At 49.7% G+C, this 19,705-nt stretch overlaps 1 protein-coding gene and 1 long non-coding RNA gene across 5 annotated transcripts in view; both read right to left on the bottom strand.

Annotated features, from left to right (window-relative positions):
- Positions 1-19,705, bottom strand: part of PLXNA4 (plexin A4) — a 628,886-nt gene that overhangs the window by 430,445 nt on the left and 178,736 nt on the right. The window lies entirely within an intron of this gene.
- On the bottom strand, positions 15,656-18,829 carry LOC146394940 (uncharacterized). The gene is made up of 2 exons (XR_014833827.1): positions 18,652-18,829; positions 15,656-15,728 (listed from the first exon to the last, which is right to left on the bottom strand). It is a non-coding gene; the product is annotated as an uncharacterized LOC146394940 (long non-coding RNA).

The raw sequence follows: 19,705 nt of genomic DNA, 5'->3' as shown, positions 1-19,705 counted from the left end.
TTAAGCATCACTCAACTATGGAACTGGAGACTCTCATACTGAGTGAAGTCAGTCAGAAAGAGAAAGACAAATACCATATGATATCACTTATAACTGGAATCTAATATATGGCACAAAGGAAACTTTCCACAGAAAAGAAAATCATGGACTTGGAGAATAGACTTGTGGTTGCCAAGGGGAAGGGGGAGGGAGCGGGATGGACGGGGACTTTGGGGTTAATAGATGCAGACTCTCGCCTTTGGAATGGATAAGCAATGAGATCCTGCTGTATAGCACTGAGAACTGTATCTAGTCACTTATGATGGGGCATGGTACTGTGAGAAAAAAGAATGTATGCATGTATGGTGACTGGGTCGCCTTGCTGTACAGTGGAGAATTGACAGAACACTGTAAACCAGCTATAATGGAAAAAATAAAAATCATCATTAAAAAAAAAAGAATCACTAAACTTCAGGGTGTTTCTCAGTCACGCCCAGAAAGACCCTCTCCTTCCTATCTTAGAAGAGCATCATCGACCCTCAGATGCAAAAGGAGTCATGGCCTCCTAGACTGCCCCAGGGGAGCCCTCTGGCTCCCCCGGCAGGGAGGAAGACTGCCCTTCCAAGACCCTTCAGGAGGATGCAGCCACCCACCCACCATCAGGCCAGGCAGACGCCCGCAGCTCCCGTCACGCTCATTGCCTCACCGGGGCCCTCCCTGATCTGCCAGAGGTCTTAAAGATTCTTGGAAATTCACACATTTGAGGCCCCCGGGTTCCTCCCTTGAGTTCCCAGAATCTACAAGAGGCATACAACTGCCATGATTCCGAAATAGGGTCCCTCACAACCTCTCAGACCTATCCTTGAGAAGCTGAAAAGGAAATCGGAACAGAATAAGCTAGTATATTTCCTAAAGTCTGCCCCCCGCCACCCCGCAGTGGCTCTTCCAGACATCAGCGAAACCCTCCAGAAGTGTCTTCTGGGAGGATCAGCAGAGGGCAGTTGCTTGGGCTTGAGCTGGAGCCCTGAGAGTTAGTCTTTTCCATCCAGGCAGAAGAATGAAGAGGAGGCGAGGAAGGGTCCGAGTGGGGTGCCCACACCCAACCCTGTGCTTTTCTTCCTCTTCCCGTCACACCTGCCCAGGGCCACAGCTGAGGGTGGCAGTAGGGGCCCACAGGAGGTCTGAAGTCAGAGAGGGAGGGAAGAGGCAAAAGGACACCACGCTGCCATGGATTTGCTCAAGGTGCTCCTGATCTTTCCGCCCCCTCAGCTGGCCTCAGGGGGCTCGCCGTGCTACGCTGCTGGGGGCAGGAACCGACCCAGGAAGGACAGATCCAAAAGTCCACACCAGAGGTGAATGTCATTCACAACAGCCAAGACATGGAAACAACCTAAATGTCCACCCACAGATGAATGGATTAAGAAGATGTGGAATATATACACAATGGAATACGACTCAGCCATTAAAAAAACCAAAATAATGCCATTCACAGCAACATGGATGGAACTAGAGACTCTCATACTAAGTGAAATCAGTCAGAAAGAGAAAGACAAATACCATATGATATCACTTACTTCTGGAATCTAATACACAGCACAAATGAACCTATCTACAGAAAAGAAACAAACTCTGGGCATGGAGAACAGACTTGTGGTTGCCAAGGGGGAGGCATGGGAAGTGGGATGGCCTGGGAGTGTGGGGTCAGTAGATGCAGACTATCGATTTAGAGTGGATAAGCAATGAGGTCTTGCTGTAGAGCCCAAAGAACTGTATGTGATCACTTGTGATGGAACCTGATGGAGGATAATGTGAGCAAAAAATGTATATATATGTATGTGTGTATATATATATATATATATATATGTATGTGTGTATATATATATATGTGTATGTGTATATATATATATGTATGTGTGTGTGTATATATATATATATGTATGTGTGTATATATATATATATATATATGCATAATGGTCACTTTACAGCAGAAATTCTAAATCAACTATAATAAAACAATTTTTAAAAACGAAGAGTATCACCTCCCTTCACAACAACAATGAAAGAAAGAAAAAGAAAGAGAGAAAGAAAGAAAGAAAGAAAGAAAGAAAGAAAGAAAGAAAGAAAGTCTAATGTCATCGGAGGCCATTTGTAAGCTTATCCCCAGAATACCGTATCACCAAGGCCCAAAAGGGTTGCCAATAATTCAGGACCAGACACTCATCTGGACTGAGGAACAGAGGCGGGTGGACACTGATAGCCCCTTGGTGCCGAGCTTTTCGAGGAGCCCCTGGAGAACAGAGGCGAGAGGGAAGGCCACGCATGGGAATGCTGGAGCGCTGGAGCGTGTTCCCCTCCAGCGCCCTGGGCTCTAGGACAGCATCTCGCCTTGAGCTTCCTAAACTGATCACCAGCTCCTCCTCGAAACCCTCTCCAGAAGGTTCTCCATCCTCATTCCCCACTCCCAACACCTTTGGAGGCTCAGATCCAATCAGCCTGGGATTAGGTCAGGGAATCTATCATTTTCCAAAACTCCTTAGGTGAATCCTAGGAGAAGCAGGACTTGGGAACGGTGGGGTCAACCCAGGAGATTCACAAAATGAAAACAGGCAGGTCAAATACCAAACCAGCCCATCCGGTTCTACACTCCCAGGAAAAGGAGCCAACTCTTTACAAGTGGCCTGAAAAATATATTTATTTTTCAAATACTTCCTCTCTTCAAAGAGGAAGCTGAATTACATCAGGCTAGTTTCATGGTGATTGTTTTCCCCCTGATTCAAGTTTACAGAAATCATTTAAAGCCAAAAATCCTTTCCAAAAGGGAGATACACTAGGCCGCAGTCTTCGGTAATGCTTGCTCTGGGCCACTTTCCCTGCATCGCCTCACTTAACCCTCTAAGGAAATTATCGTGATCCCATTCTACAGATGAAGAAGTAGCATCACAGAGGTTTAAGTCACTTGCAGGGAAGTGGTAAGCCAGAACTGCACCTACCTCTGACCCCAGAGCGTTTACCTGTAAGCCTGCTGCATGTTCCCTCCTTAATCCTGCCCACGCCTACATCTCTGCTTGTTCTGAAGTCTCCGAATGCCACTTAACAATGTTCCCCCTCCATGCCAACACAGTTCCTTCTGCCCCTTTGCAAGGGCCCTCCTGAAGGCATATGGGCATGGCTGAGGGTGCAGCGGGTGGCAGAGGTCAAGAGGGAGGCTGGGAGCTATATATTGGGCTCCTCCTGGGATTTGTTTGATGAGCTTTTCCAGGGAATTTTCTTTTTCTTTTTTTAGGGCCACACCTGCAGCATATAGAAGTTCCCAGGTTAGGGGTCAAGGGGAGCTGTGTCTGCGACCTACACCAAAGCTCATGGCAACGCCCACTAAGCGAGGCCAGGGATTGAACCCACATCCTCGTGAATACTAGTTGGGTTCTTAACCTGCAGAGCTACAACGGGAACTCTATCCAGGGATTTTTGACTCATGTTTCTACCATGTAGAAGAACCAAAGGACAGGCAGGCATTCCAGAACCACGGAGAAGACAGGGAAGGGGCAAAAGCCATCAGGACTCCACGAATATCCACCAGGAAAAGCAAGTCGGGGTGCAGATGACAAGAGAGCGTCTTGGTCACCGGGATTTCTGTTCTTCGGGCTGCTCCGTATTTCAGCCTCCGCAGCAGCTTGACAATGAGCGCTGGGCAAGATGAGAAACTAGAGAGCATCTCTCTGCAGCCACAACTACAGATCCCAAGATTGCCATGACCAAATTAGGACAGAGAGCCCTCGCTGACGCACACACGGGCCCCAGGGAGTCTGAGTGTGAGCACGTCTAATGCTGTCGAACAAAACGTGAAACTGAAGAAAGCACCCAGCCAAACAGAGCCCTTTGAAATGGTGGCTGGGCTCCAGGGCCGCGGATGGGGCGAGCGTAAAGACAGACAAAGCCTCGCTTTGGAAAGGCTCAAAAGAGTTTCTAGGAATGCCACGTCCCAAATCCGGTGGGGTTTGTGGGGGGTTTGGAGAGCCCTGGGGCGTTGAACAGCGCTTCGTTGTCACAGTAGGAAGTGGAGGTCTAGGCTCGCCCGGCCCTCGTCTTTCATGGAATTAAATTCTAATGCAAAATTAATGCAGAGGAGAGTGTGAGTCTAACTTCAAGATGACTGTGAAAGGACTTTTATGTGAAAAGCTGATGCGACTTATTTCAAGTGCTTGGGAAGTTCTTATTTGTTTCTGTAATGTCCCATTATTTTGTACCCTTTGGGGGTTTTGCTTGATGGGGAGAGGGGGCACCGATGTGGGAATAGACTATGCTGGCAAGGGTGGGAGGGCCTGCAGCTGAAGGATGCCCAGCGGTCCGGATTCTGTTCCCATCCCCCCTCCCAGAAACACCTATTCCCACTCAAAGCTGGGCGTGTTCTCGCCAAACACCAAGACAGAGAATTCTAGGGCGCTTTCCAAGAAATACCCAACCTCGCTTTGTTCAAAGCTAGAAATGGGACGCAAAACGCCCATCTGTTTTTCCCTAATTTGCATCAGTAAAATGCACCCTCATTACCGCCACCCCTTGGAAAAGCGGAATCCCAGAAAACCTAAGCTTCCCTTTCATAAGGTTTTATTAACTACTCAGCAGTCCCTCTGCGGTGTCTCCGGCAGAGCAGAACTGCTTACTTCAGCACTGAAAATGGTTCTGAACTTAGCTGCATGTGAGCATCACCAGGGGGACCTTAAAACCTGGGATGCCTGGGCCCCAACGCCAGCGACTTTGGAACATTTGGTCCCTCCTAAGTTTCTGAAACCTGGAACGAAGGTCTCTTCAAAAAATCTTAAAAGTGAGCGGACACTAAAATACCCCAGGGAGCCAATTTCCTTGATTCTGGGAGGATTGGCCTGAACCAATACCCTCTCAGGTGTTAGGAAGACGGTAAGGCCTGCAGACTGCTGTTTGGGAGTTCTCTTGCGTCTAGCGGTGCAGCGAGTTAAGGATCCAGTGCAGTGGCTCGAGTCACTGCGATGGTGTGGGTTTTATCCCTGGCCCAGGAACTTCCAGGTGCCTTGGGCACAGCAAAATAAACAAACAAACAAACAAACAAAAACAAAACCAAAAAACCCTGCTATTTGGGTTAAGCTACTGCTACATCTTTAAAATGCCCTGGTTTTCTGTTTGTTTGGGGAGCAGCATGGGGACGGGGCTGGGATTTAATGACTGTTGAATGCCCAGCTCTCGTTCACGGAGGAGCGTTCGAGATACAGTTTGAACACTAATAGGGGGAGGGGGACAGGTGGGTCCACGTTCACCAGGAAGCAGGAAGGAGGCTGGAGCTGGATCCAGAGGCGGTTTGAAGCCCTGACCTAGACTCTGGGAAGCAGACCGATGCTGGAGAGCCCTGGTCACCTCCTGTTGTCCTGTCGGTGCTAAGGCCACACCCGCCCTTGTACCCGAGGAGGGTGTTCCCTCCCGATAGGAAGAAAATAATGGCTAGAATGTGGGTCTTCCACTGCAGCTCAGAGTGACCCCCCCCAACCCCTCCCCCCCACTCAGCGCGAGGAGAGCCTGCCCTTCTCCTGGGGGGGTGGTCGGACCGCCCGCCCTTCCACTGAGAAAGAGTGTAAGTTCCTCTTTGGGTTACCCTCCTGTTCCTGCCATTAACCTTGACCTATCAGACAAAGTTTGGTTCAGAGTTCTGGCCCCATCTCTCTTGCTGGGCGGGATGGGGGACGGGCCGCTTCGAGGCGGGGTTCACGGGGCCACAGCACTGAGGAGTCCGTGCCTGTTTCTGGAGGCAATTAGTGGACACTGAAAGGAGCTCTGGGTGCAGCCCACTGGTTTCAAAAATCATCGCAATTTGGGTTTTAACCAAAACCTGACTTTATTTTGTGTGTGGAAGGCACTGAGTTGGGCTGGACACAACTCCCTCCTCCTGGCCCGAGGTTTCCGTCTGAGAGACTCGCTGGGAGAAGGGAGATGGGACCCGGCAGCCCCCAAGCCCCCGCCCCAGGCCCACAGCACACACTCCCGCTCGGCCGTGAGGACCGCGTCTCTGCCTCCAGCCCTCATTCCGTCTCTCTTCTGGACCTCGGTCTATTGCAAGCTGCTCGCACATCACCCCCTGTACGTCTCTGTTCCGTGTAGCATCAGACCTCAAACTCAGCTCATCAAAAACCAGCCCCTCCCTCTCTCCTGCACCTGCTCCTTCTCCCGCCTTTGTTGGAGCGGCACCATCCAGGGGGTCTTCCAAGGCCGTCAGCTGTCCCACCTAATTACCATCGAGGTCTGCTCATTAACCTCTGACCCACTTCTGGACCCTCCCTCCCATCCATCCCACTGACGCTCAGCCCCGTGACCTCATCACCCTCCCCCCAGCCGGCAGAAACAGCCCCCTAGCTGACTGCCTGATTCCAGATTCATCCTCCGGCAGGCCTCCCACTATACCCCCAAGACTGATCTTTCTAAAAAGTAAAGTGAGGAGTTCCCGTCGTTGCTCAGTGGTTAACGAATCTGACGAGGAACCATGAGGTTGCGGGTTCGATTTCTGGCCTCGCTCAGTGGGTTAAGGATCTGGCGTTGCCATGAGCTGTGGTGTAGGTTGCAGAAGCAGCTCAGATCCCGCGTTGCTGTGGCTCTGGCGTAGGCCGGCAGCAACAGCTCCGATTAGACCCCTAGCCTGGGAACCTCCATATGCCGCGAGAGCAGCCCAAGAAATGGCAAAAAGACAAAAAAAAAAAAAAAAGTAAAGTGAATTAGGCTTCTTCCCTGTCCAACCCCTTCCACAGCTACCCAGGTCCTGTGGAAGCAGGAAAGAAGCCTAAACTCAGAAGTTATGCTGGTCCCCCCTCCCGGGTCCCCGGGTCTCCCACCTCCCTTCTCCAGGAGAATGCTGACACCCAAGTATTCCTGCATGTGTTTCTCCACTCTCCAGACACAAACACTCTCAGAGCCGAATGATGCATGCGTTTTTCCCTCCCTTGGAAGGCCTGCAAGTCACCTGGATTAGCGGTGATTTTTACTTTGGGATGGCCGCATGCGGTGCTGTACCATGACTTATGCGGCTAATCCCCTACCACTGGGCATTCTCTTTGGCCCTCCGCCCCCCAACACACACACTTTTGGCACAAAGACTGATGTCATTATAAACCTCCGCATACATACATCCTTACCTACCAGTACTACTATTTTCAAGAGGGATATTTTTGGAAGCAGGGACTGGTTTTTGTTTTAGTAGATGTTGTGTGTGTGTGCAGCCTTCTTCATGGAAGTCCAGATGACTCCCAGCACAATTAGTGCCACCTTCCTAAGTGGCCTTAGCCCTTGACAGTGGTCCAGTAGGCACGCCCTCTTACTAAGGGAGCTATCAGACAGCAGACAGGGTGTATACGGACACATGACCTGGGCGTGAGACAGAGGATGCCAGAACTACACACTGAGCTGCCATGAGCTGTGGGGGCAGCAGAAGGCCAAGGCCATTGGAGAAAAGCAGGAGGGTGGGCCCCCAGGCCATCATCGTAATAACAACGGTCCCCTCGGCTAAGACTCACTCCTTAACATCAGGGGCATGAACGACGAATAATGCCGAATTTTCTCAAATTCCTCTTTCCAAACCTATCCAACCCATGGTAACAACGTCTGCCAGCAGCTCCCAGCATCTCATACACATCACTCTGCTCTCCTCTCAGTGACATAAAGGCACCCATTAGCCCAATGCAAGGAGCCCAGCCCCTGCCAACAAAGGGGAATGTGCCCCTGGAATCCCTGAAACATGGATCGACTCCCTCTGGGATCTCATGAGCTTCTCTTCCACCCGCTTTATTTTTTATTTTTTATTGCCTTTTTGCTTTTTCTTGAGCCGCTCCCTCGGCATATGGAGGTTCCCAGGCTAGGGGTCCAATCGGAGCTGTAGCCACCGGCCTACACCAGAGCCACAGCAACGCGGGATCCGAGCCGCATCTGCAACCTACACCACAGCTCACGGCAATGCTGGATCCTTAACCCACTGAGCGAGGCCAGGGATTGAACCCGTGTCCTCATGGATACTAGTCAGGCTCATTAACTGCTGAGCCATGATGGTTAATCCTCACAGACCTTTCAGGACAAAATTCCAGACAGCCCTGCAGGCTGGGCGGTGAGGGTACCTCACCACTGTATACGAGGATGCGCCAGCCACAAGCAGAGCCTCTTGCGAAGGACCGCGCACAGCCGGCCCCGCACCCCCTCGGCCACCCTACCGAGTAGCAGAGATGGCCTGTGATCACCAAAGGAAAATGCAATATGATTCTAGGTGTCACCTTTCAAAGACTGTCAGCAAAAGTGACGGAGGCCCTGGAAAAAGCCCTGTGTCCTTTTAACATCCAACACGAATCCTCTTCACACCAGACATTGACGCTAGATAAACAGAAATTTCCATTAACCTGCACCTCTGTACATTTATTTTTAAAAAGCAGTGTCACTCTCCCTTAAATGAACATACTAATTAGTGTATTAATAAATAGCTGAATGGAATCAATGAGACATGTAATCAAGGTCTGACCAGGAGTCGGGCCAGGTTGAAGGGGGTGGAGGGAGGGAGCGGGAGGGAGAAGAATCTTATTAGCAGGTTGGCTGGGGGGGGGAATGTGTAAAATCAATGCCCCACACGCAACCGAGATGCAGCCCAAGTGGCTGGAGTGTGTAAAAGCTAAATGCTCCCCCCCCCCTTGGACAGGAAAGCTCCTGGTGCGAGTTAATGGGACCAGCAGGGTGGACGTTAATTGGGGCTGGAAAAGCCATTCAGAGATCATGTCCAGATCACAGCTGGCAAAGTTACCCGGAACCTCGGGGCTGGAGATCTGACTCCCAGACCCTTATTTAAAACACTGCAAAATAACAAGCCAGGAGGGTTGATTCTGTTCTCCGCAAACACTTGCTCTAAAGAAGAAGCCACGGTGGGAGTTATTTGTTTGAGGTTCTTTGTTAGTCTTACTTCCTTCAAAATTCCAGGTCTATAAAGAGTAGCCAGAAGTACTTTCTCAGCGCCCCCGGAGGGCAAGGGGCTGGAGGGCTGGAGACAGCCTTGGGGATGTGAATGGCGCAGCCCCTGCCCCTGCATCGCCAGCAATTTCCTGTAGCACACCTCCTAGCAGGAAGGCTCAGCAAGGTGAGAAGAGGAAATGCTTTTGCAGGTCGGGTTTCCAGCTGGAGGGGTGATCTGATGACCTGCAAACCCAGCAGCAGCCTCACCCCCTTTGTTGGAGCTCAGGTCAGCAGAGACACCCTAGTTGCCTTTCCTCCATCTGGAGACACACCCCATTGGGCCCCCAAACACTGAACTAAAGATACCTGGGTTTTCATTTCCCTGGAGATTCATATCAGGGTCACACCTTTCTGTACAAAATCAATTTGGTGCCTGAGCCCCTTGCCCAACGCCAGCTAACGAGGTGACATGGAAACTGTATTCAGATGAAAGACTCAAGAAAGAAATTTTGCCTTGGGTCTGGCAAGAGCCAGGGTGGAGTGTGTGTCCCAGGCTTCTGGGTGCTACAGGGCCCCCCATGCGTGAAGATGAGGATATTGCCAATTCCGGTTCCTGAGTACCTCGCAGGCAGAAATCCTGCTGCTCTACCTTTGTCTAGCACCTACATCCACACCGGATGATCTAGAAGCAGAGTCTATATCCTGAGGTCTGTTTCCGCCAGCCCCAGGTGTGGCTTGTGACCCCTCACCCTGAGGTCAGGAGTGACAGTGAGGAGACAGATAAAAGGAAGTGGGGGGAGGCCGCTCTCAGCCGCCCTTGAGCTAGTTTCCACATGACTACTAATGGTGTTTTGCCCCAGGAGGCTCCTAACATTGTTGAAAGAATCTCCTCCCATCAGAAAAGCCAAAGGGTGACAGCCATCAGCTCAGGGGCAGAGCTTCCTGAAGGTCCCTGACATAAAATGCAGAAGGAGGGGCCAGACCCCAAGGTCCGAGGGCCCAATCTGAAACGCAGACGCCTCCAGCCGGCAGTCAGAGGCCTCCCTGTCTGGCTTAAGAAGTTCAATAAAGTCTCCCAGTATCAGTTAGCATCGTTTCCCATCCACTGCAATGCTTGAAATGCCACCATCGGAACCCTGTGTCTGTGGGTCAAGCACCACATTCTTTCCTCCAACAACCCACGCTCTACTGCGGCTCCTCCATTGCTTCTCTTTCCCTGTGGCCAAGGGGACTCGGGACTAGGCAGAAGAGGAGAGTGAAAAGGGTTCAAACAAGAGCACCCCGCGGGTCTCCAAGGGTACTTGGTAAGAAGGGGAAAGCATCCTTTCTGGTTGGCCAAAGCTTGGTGGGCAGAGGCATGTTGGTGGAAGAAAAAGAGACGTCTTTCCTCAGCAAGGGGATGTGACAAAACTGAGCCAACGGAGCATGGGCAGAACGGCAGCTCGCACTCATCCCTGGGTCATGGGTACACAAACTAGAGCCCCGGAGGCCCTGTCTAAAGAAAAGGAGGGGCAGAAAGGAAGTAACTTCCGAACAGAGTGCTTCGGGAAGAAATCCAGGTACTTCCCAGTTTTGTCCAAGGATACCCTTTGGAGATATAAGTAAAGAGATAACTAGACACATGTATAAATGGTGTCTATTCTATATTTCTACGTATAGATATATCTATATCCTATATCTATATCTGTGTCTATATAGTGACTAATTTCAAACCCAAAATACCAGGACACATGCTCTGGCAACAGCACAGCATATCTGAAGTGAAGGCTCTTCTAGGAAACCCAGGGCCTGTGGTCACTACGGATAAGATGAGGAGTGGAGGGTGGCTGTGACAAGGATCCTGGGGGTGCGAGTGTGCCAGTGAGCGCCTCCTTTCCTTCAGGGGACAGAGGAAGAGTGACAGGTCTCTCCACAGCGTGCTTGCAGTAGAAGAACTGTCTCATTTGGAGCTACCCAACCTCTGTTCACAGAGGCCTTACCATCGTCAAAACCCACCAATGCCCTGGAAGTTCCCAGACTCCCCAAGATTTTGTTCCCCTAACACAGTGGGTGACCACCTTTCTCCAAGGCCATCTGGTGATTCCTTCCTCCCTCAGCCAGAGCATTGCTGGGAATGACCCCATGTTTCAAGTTTAGTTTGTCATCAGGCAGAGATTGTGCTGCTTTCGGAGCTGAGGGGTGGGGAGGAATGTGGGGGCTCCACAACCAGGGTGCCTCAGGCCAAAGGAAGCTGATCGGACAACTGGATTCACATAGTGAAAACCATGCAGGAAAATCTCAAAAGTCCTGACTATCAAGTTGAAGGTTATCTTACCAGGAAAATCAGGGCCTGGAACTGGAGACAGCAGAGATGGGATGTTTTCATAAGTATCTCCTGTTGGATGCAGGGGAGCATGTATCTAGGTATGTCAATGTCATGCACAAGGGACCCACCCCTCTGGTCTCTGATGGACCATGTCTATCAGCTTTACGACTTTGGAGCAGACAAACAGCAGCACCCTCATCCCGCAGTGCTTGACACAATTATCAAGTAGGCTCCAGGTAATGATGGCCCACAAATGGTTAGTCCCTGGCTTGAGTTAAAGCCAAGGGTCTCCTGCTTGCTCTCCCTTAAACCACATCTCAGGGCCTGGGGGGTAAACCTGCAAAAAAAAAAAACCAGTGACCATCGCCACCGCCTGGCAAGAAAAACACATTATCTAAGATATCACAGAAGGTGAAACATACATAAAGACAATATATGTTTACAGGTGTGTATTGGCAAAATGGATGGCTGAATTGAGCACAAACTGAATATATAAACATGGTGGTCAAACTTTAACTCCAGGCAAATGCTGGATCTTCCAAAAATGCAGGAATCCCTACACATATTTTAAATCTTTTTTTAAGAGGTCATACTAAGAAGAAGGACCAGGATCCACGGCACCAGCCACCTGCCCCTCTTGTCCTCCCATGTGCATGTAGAAGCACCTCCAGGCGGTAGCCCCACCAAAGCCCCGTGTTAGAAGCAGACGGGATTGAACATAAACCAAGAAAACCAAAGTGCTTTAATTCAGCACTAAGTAGCAAGAAGCATAACTAACAAGTTTTAAGTATCTGAAGAGCAGGCAGTAATTGCCAGCAATACTATAAGCATTTAATATGTGCCCAGCAGTGTGCATTATGTCACTTGATTGTCCCAGGAATCCTCTCATATAAGGATTATTTGACCTTTTTAATGATAAGAAACCTGAACCTCCAAGAGGATAGATTGGTAACACGCCCAACGTCACACAGCTAAGGAGTCAGGGTCTGATGACGTCTGTAACCTACTTCCAAACACGTCCACGTGAACAGTGCAGGAGAACGTGTGTACATTGGTTTTAATCTACACCAAGGATGGTTCATTAACATTTGAAGTATGGACATCAAAAATTCACACACTCTGCACGGTTGCAGAGTTGTCTTTTGAAAGACCCACTGAGTCTTTCAACTATACTGTCTTGGTCAGCACTACTTCTTCATTGGACTCACTAAGAAGCATGAGAGACATCAGAAATCTTTTTTTTTTTTTGTCTTTTTGCCACTTCTTGGGCCACTCCCGCGGCATATGGAGGTTCCCAGGCTAGGGGTTGAATCGGAGCTGTAGTGCCGGCCTACGCCAGAGCCACAGCAACGCGGGATCTGAGCCGCGTCTGCAACCTACACCACAGCTCACGGCAACGCCGGATCGTTAACCCACTGAGCAAGGGCAGGGATTGAACCCGCAACCTCATGGTTCCTAGTCGGATTCGTTAACCACTGCGCCACGACAGGAACTCCCTAGAAATCATTTTTCAGTGGAAATTAAGTGGCATGAAAGACAGATGATGCCTTAGAAATACCATCCAGGCACCTCTGCCCCGTGGACACAAGAACTTGGCAAGCCCAGAGCATTTTCGTCTTGGCTCAGGGCTCCCATTAGATCTGTGTGTCACCTTTCAGAAGCTCCTCTCCTCTGACCCCATGCGAAGGGGAGCTGAAACCTATAACCAAAAGATTGTTGCACCTGCCTCAAGTAAACCTGCCCTCAAATAAACCTCTCAGAGTCATGTTAAAGACTAAAGGTGTCCTCCCCAAACTCCTCTGTTGAAATCCTAATCCCCAGTATGAAGGTGTGAGGAGGTGGGGCCTTTGCAAGGTAATCTGGTCATGAGGGCGGGGCCCTCTTTAACAGGATTAGTGTCCTTACAAAAGGAGAACCAGGTTTTCTCTCGCTTTCTCCCTTTCTCTCTCTTTCTCTCTGACTCATATACAAGACAGTCATCTGTAAACCAGAAGGAGAATCTTCACCAACAGCTGAACCACGCTGACACCCTAATTTTGGACTTGCAGTTTGCAGAACTATGAGAACTGTTTGCTCTTAAAGCCACCCTGTCTATGGCATTCTGTTACAGCAGCCTAAACTGACCAAGACAATCCCTAAATTGCTGTTTCCCAAACTTTCTCACTTCCTGAACACACAGAAAATGATAATATCTGTACTATACCCTGGAGCTAGAGAGGGCTGGCCTGGGGGCTCTGCTGGCTACATGCCCCATGTGCCCCCAGGCAGGGTTGAGGGAACTTGCTGTCCTGGCACACAAGCTGGGAAAGAAGGCAGGGTCTTCAGAGAGCTTCAGGAACAGGGGTGGGACTGCATCTGTGTCTGCTTTCTAATGAAGGTGGGGGTGGTGTGGTGGAATCCAGTCTGATGCTTGCTTTGTTGGGAAGGTTGTGGGGAGGAGGCCTCTCATCTGTAATCACTGGAAACTGGGCCCCCAAGTAATCTGTTCATTGGAGACGGCCAAGTTGGCATCAGTCAGGTTGCAATGCCAGATCTGTCTGTCTGCAAAGTCTTTGCTGGGTCCTCAAGGCTCCATTGCTTCATGGGCCCAAAGAAGATTAATCAATGGTTATTTGTCAAACCTACAAGGGACGGTCTCCTGGAAATGCCACACCAAAGGGTTCCACCCTTCGTGCTCTGCAGTTTCCATTTTTATCAGTCATTTGAATGAAGACACTTATCCAATTTGCAGATAATAAACTCTAGGACGTGTGAAGGTCAAATGAGAGACTATGAGAGAAGTCCTGTTGGTATTACTATAAGGCTTCCCCTACTGGTGATGATGACACATAATTCAAAACTATCTTAGCAGGGTCCAAACTGGATCCAAAATGAAATGGAATGTGATAAACATAAGTTCAAAATTTAGGTTTCAGAAAACCATAAATGGATAAAGTACCAGATGGCAGAAGTTAGCATATTTATACACACACACACACACACACACACACACACACACACACACACACGAGGGCAGAAGGAGTTTAGAGACGCACAGGTCATGAACCAGCAGTGGGATGGGGCTGCCCCTAGACCTTAAGGAGGCCTGTGCCAAACAACCCTGACACAGGTGAATTCTAACACTGGGGTCTGGCGCCCCACCTCCCATAGACACTGACCTTCTCCTCACACCAGCCTCAAAGTTAGACGTGGAGGCAGCCCAGCCACACATGGGTAGCAAAGAGCTCTCAACCCATGTGGAAGGATCGTTAGAAGAGAAAGAACCGGCTGTGTTCTACCAAAATGGGGCTCTTTGCATCCCACTCCCCAAAGATGCCCAACTTGCCAGCACAGCCCAGGTGTGTAGCTCAGAGAAGAAAGTGGAAAGAGAGTTGATAAAACAAAAAACAAAAAACCAAAAACTCCCCAGAATTTAAGATTTTCTTCACAGAAGATGGAAGGAAAACATAAAAGCAGGCAATGAACTACCAAGGGGCAACCATTTGTGCCCTGAAATAAAAATCTCTTTATTTCCTTGAATTTCACTTTGAATGTTACCCTTTTTATCTTTTCACCCTTGTGAAGCCAGAGGAAGACAGCCTAGTTTAAAGGAGTTTTCATTTTGGAAAGGAAGGAGCAGCGGTTCCTACATCCTCCCAGGCAATAGGGTGAGTCTGTGGTCAAGACTCCAACTCAGCAGATGCTCCATATTCACAGTCACCGAGCAATAAGCATTAAACAGATGACCACTCACTAGCACACAGCCACCACTGAGTGCTGACTTTCCTAGGAAGCTACTTCCTGCTTCCTGTGGACTTGCAGTTCTTTCATTATGTGTGATGCCCTCAACTGCCCAACCGTTCCAGCACCCCTCTTTTTAAGCCAGAAAACCAAGAAGAAAACCAAACCACTGATTATTGGAGCCAAACCACTCTATTAATTGGAACAGCAAGTGGGTATGAGACAGTTACCTGCTTTCAAGAAGCGTACAATTCAGGGGTAATATGAGAGGTAAACGCTAAGGATACAAGTCAATAAATCGTCTATTACAAATAAAGTCTTGGCAGCTTGAATTTGCAGAGTTTCCAGCTATACCACTGCTTTCTGGACACAAAAGTTCCTGGGCCTGGCTCACATCTGGAGCATGAATAAGGCTACTTGCAAAATTTGTTAGCTGGTAAAAACTCTTCCAGGCCTAAAGATTTTTTAAGATTTGCAAATATAAATGCCATTCTTTCAAAACAATATGCGCTGGGGGAATGTTGCTTGATATTTTTAGGAGTTACTTTTCTCTCTTCGGCCACGTGATATCCCTCAAGCTTTTCACTCAAGCTCTCTGGAACTCTCCAAACATGAGAGTCTTCCAATTAAAGCAAGAGAACTTCTATTACATCCCCAATCCTGGATGCCAAGAAAATACCATTTCACCCAGTAATGGCAGCCACACAGACAGACAGGTTTTGGAAAATATTTACGTCATTTGTTTTGCGGTATTTGTCCTGAAGCATTGGGTCTTGCTGGGAATCAAGCCCTGAAAGGAGAAGTGGAAGAGGGCAGAGTGAGCAGCCACAACCTTTCTTGTGACGTCAAGCGTGGTTTTAGCAAAGGCTGCTCTCTCCCGCCACCCCCAACACCCAGCCCAGGGCCCATCAACAGCCCAGACCCTCTGTCCAGTCAGACACCACACACATGGTGGGCAGCTCGAGCACCTGCATCTTCCTTGGGTCTTCTCATGTGACCACAGAAGCAGAAGCCCTTTGAGGGGATCTGATAAGGGCAGGGCAGAGGGAGGTCCCTACAGTGGAGCAAAATAAGGAGGCAGTGATAGAAAAGCAGGAGCGAAGTTCCCATTGTGGCTCAGTGGTAACAAACCCGACTAGTATCCACGAGGACGTGTGTTTGATCCCTGGCCTCTCACAGTGGGTTGAGGATCCAGCATTGCCATGAGCTGTGGTGTAGGTCACATATGTGGCTCGGATCTGGCGTTGCTGTGGCTGTGGTGTACGCCGGTAGCTGCAGCTCCTCCAATTCGACCCCTAGCCTGGAAGCCTCCATATGCCATGAGTATGGCCCTAAAAAGACAAATAAATAAATAAAGATAAAAAGAAAAGCAGGAGCAGTGGGGATTCCCTGTCTCCGTCCCAGACTCTGAGGCAGCCTTTGCGAGAACTCAGCTCACTAATCCTGAAGCCACCCCCATCCCTCCCCACCGGCCCCCACTGCGCCCCTGCACAGAGGATGCCACAGGCACAGCCGGGCGGCGTCACTGCTCTATTTCAGTCCTAACCATACATCACTGTGGTTAAATCACTTCCCTTCTTAGGACCCCAGGCCCTGCCCTCTGCCCCCTACAAGGGAACAAGTTGCCACCAGCCAAAGCGGGGAAAACTGCTGAGTTCCCTGCAGTGTAGCTACATAAATATATTATGTGCTGAGCGCAGCTGGTAACACAGACAAGGGCTGGGGACAGAGGCAGGGGGCGTGGGGTGGGAAGAACGGAACCCTGTCATCTCTGGGGGGCTGTTTGAAGGTTAGAGCTCAAAAATACCCACCCTGCCCCCGTTTCCTCCCCACGAGGAAGACCACAGTACAAGCCATTTTGATGAGCAGCTCTGAGAGACCCAGAGGCGATCCAGAGAAGAGACTGGACCCATTGTTTCACTTGAAATTGCACCGCAATTCGGCCGCTGAAGACACTCTCTGGGGCTGAACCCCCCGGATCCCTCACTCTAGAGCCTGGACCGCACTGCAGCCGTGCTCGCCGGGCAGCTGAACTCGGAGGAGGACCTCGGGCCCCACTCAAGCCCGGTGACCTTCCGCAGCACGACAGAGGGAGCTGGGGGTCGAAGCGGCCTGGGTGAACTTGCAGGAGGTGGATATTTTTCTCTCCACACTCTGCTCAAACCAAATGGCCTGTTTTCTACAGTTTCCGTGGCAGAAGCACAGAGCGCCTAAAAATGTTGCCACCAGCCACTTGTACAACCTCTGGGCTTACTTAGCCAGGGCCACTGAAGGACAAAGCATCCCTGAAGAATGCAAAGCACTTGACATTGAGACAGAAACTCATTTTTTTTCCCCACATGTTGCAAAGAGGGAGGAAAGAACCCTGCCTGAGTACCTAAAAGAGATATAAGGCTGCTGGTATTTTAATTCAAATACACCATAGACGTGTGAAGCAGAGGAGTGACCATTGGGAGTGGAACCTGTGGTCCTCTGAAGAGGGACTGTCCCATCTAATGTCCCATCGTGTCAAATCACACCTCTTTTTCTTTTTCTTTTCTTCTTTCTTTCTTTTTTTTTTTTCCCCCTTTGTCTTTTAGGGCCACGCTTGTGGCATATGGACATTTCTAGGCTAGGGGTTGAATCCAAGGTGTAGCTGCTGGCCCACACCAAGGCCACAGCAATGCAGGATCTGAGCCACGTCTGTGACCTACACCACAGCTCGCGGCAACACTGGATCCTTAACCCACTGAGTGAGGTCAGGGATGGAACCCAAGTGGATCCTCGTCAGGTTCGTTAACCGTGAGCCACAAGGGGAACTCCACACCTATTTTTCTTGAACACTCTTTGGGCCAAGCGAAACCTCACTAGTGGACAGATCCTACGGGCAGGCCTGGATTGTACAGACTGGCTCTTCCAGCCAGGAAACAAAATGAGACAAATAAGGCATCGTATTTTTAAAGGGCAATGTCAAGATTTTCATCCCCATCTCTCAGCTCAGGGTGGAGCTCACTTCACCAGACTACGCTGTTGTGAGCACGTGCACGTTGACAATGGGGAGAAAGCACCAAGAAAGAGAACAAGCTAATGCCTGGACAAAAGCCTGGTGCTTCTCCTTTGCTGAATTCTCATTTTAATTAGAATCTTAATCTCACTCTGCCTTTAGTCTGAGTTTGCTCCCTAATCATCTGCCCAGGACGCAACCTTCCGGGGCCATTTTTTTCCACCAGAAAATAAAGACATCTCCTAAGGCAAGGGCAATGTCTTGATGTTTTCTGAACAATCTCAAGCAAGATGTTCAAGATACTTAGTTTAATTCGAAACATGAACCACCTGAAGAATGTAAAAATCTGTATGTGGGTTCCCTTGCTTCTTTTCCAAGCTTCTGCCAGATCCCAAGATGAATGCCTAAGTCTACAAATGGGACCAGGAGGAAGAAGCATGGTAAGCACGGAGGTGGTGCTGCCAGTAACACAAGAACCACATACCCACTGTCCTCCCGGGCACCTCCACCCCCAAGTCCCACATGTTCCTCGATTCACCACATCCAGAAAAGAAGACGTCTTCCACCTCTAACCCGAACCTTGGACTAGAAATCTGTAACTCAGTGACGGTGTCACCTTCTACCAGCTTCCCAAGCAGGACACCTGCAAGACGTCCCCAATTCCCCCACTCCACCCTCCCACCACCTCCGCCGCCATCTCCAGCGCCTGTCAGCTCTAGCTCCTGCGTACCTGTCAAACCTGTCCCTTTTTCTCCTTTGCCACCGCCTTGGGGCAGCTTTTGCCGTGTCTCATCTTCGGGATTCCCACAGCAGCCTTCCTGCTGATTCTTCCTCCACCCAGCTTTCCACGACGCTAAGCTGGTCTTGTTGAGCCTCTCGCTTGGAGGTCCCCAAGGCCTTGCCGTTGCCTACTGGATAAAACCCTTGTCTGGACACCCACCCTGGCCCCAGTCCTGCCTCCCTCCCCCCACCCCCACCCATGTTTGCCTCTGGCCCCACTTCCCACCTCTGCCGTGGGCTCCCATCTCTCCAAACCCTGTGCAGGGTGCTACCTCTTCCTCGCATGTTCTCAAGGCCAGTCCCGCTCACCCTTCAAAACACCCTTCAAAGCTCCACTGGATGCCCCTCCCACCCACCCCGTCTCCAGAAGACCTCTGCCATGTCCTGCCTCTCATGGCTGGGCAGTTGCCCCTCTCCATCGTTGCAAGAGGCCCTCTGCGCGCGCAGCTCAGGCCTTACCACCCTGCGTTTAACTGTCTATTCCCATGCGTGCTGGGGCCACGCCCAGCTGTGGGCTCTCTGAGATGGCAGGAACGGGGTCCTTCATCTCTGTACTTGCCATGTGCCTCTCACACAGCAGGCGCTCAATAAACAATGACTGGCTGAGTCATTATAATGTAACGATGACTGATATATAATAATATGTAACAATATTGAGTCAAACGATGACTGACTGAGTCAAAATAACATAACAGTGACAGATCAGTCAATATAAACATTCAAATATGGATTGAATATGTAATTCGGTCAAATATCCCTTAGTCTCACATCTACCTAAAATAGGTAACTACGTATGTAAATATAAATATATATGTGTGTGTGTATATAGCAAGCAGAACAGTATATACATATATACATGCATGTGTGTGTGTGTATATACATATATAGTGAAGAGAACTGTATCTACGTGTATCTATATACACATATATATATGCATGTATGTAAATATATATATAGAGAGAGAGAGCAAAGCGAAGAGAACAGTATATACGTGTATGTGTGTG

The sequence above is a fragment of the Sus scrofa genome, chromosome 18 (genome assembly GCF_054392235.1).
Source record: "Sus scrofa isolate SSC_HxYL_T2T_F1_AM1 chromosome 18, Sscrofa_HxYL_maternal_Yorkshire_Landrace_v2.0, whole genome shotgun sequence".
Taxonomy (NCBI): domain Eukaryota; kingdom Metazoa; phylum Chordata; class Mammalia; order Artiodactyla; family Suidae; genus Sus; species Sus scrofa.
The sequence above is the reverse complement of the archived record's forward strand: the minus strand, read 5'-3'. Positions and strand labels throughout refer to the sequence as shown.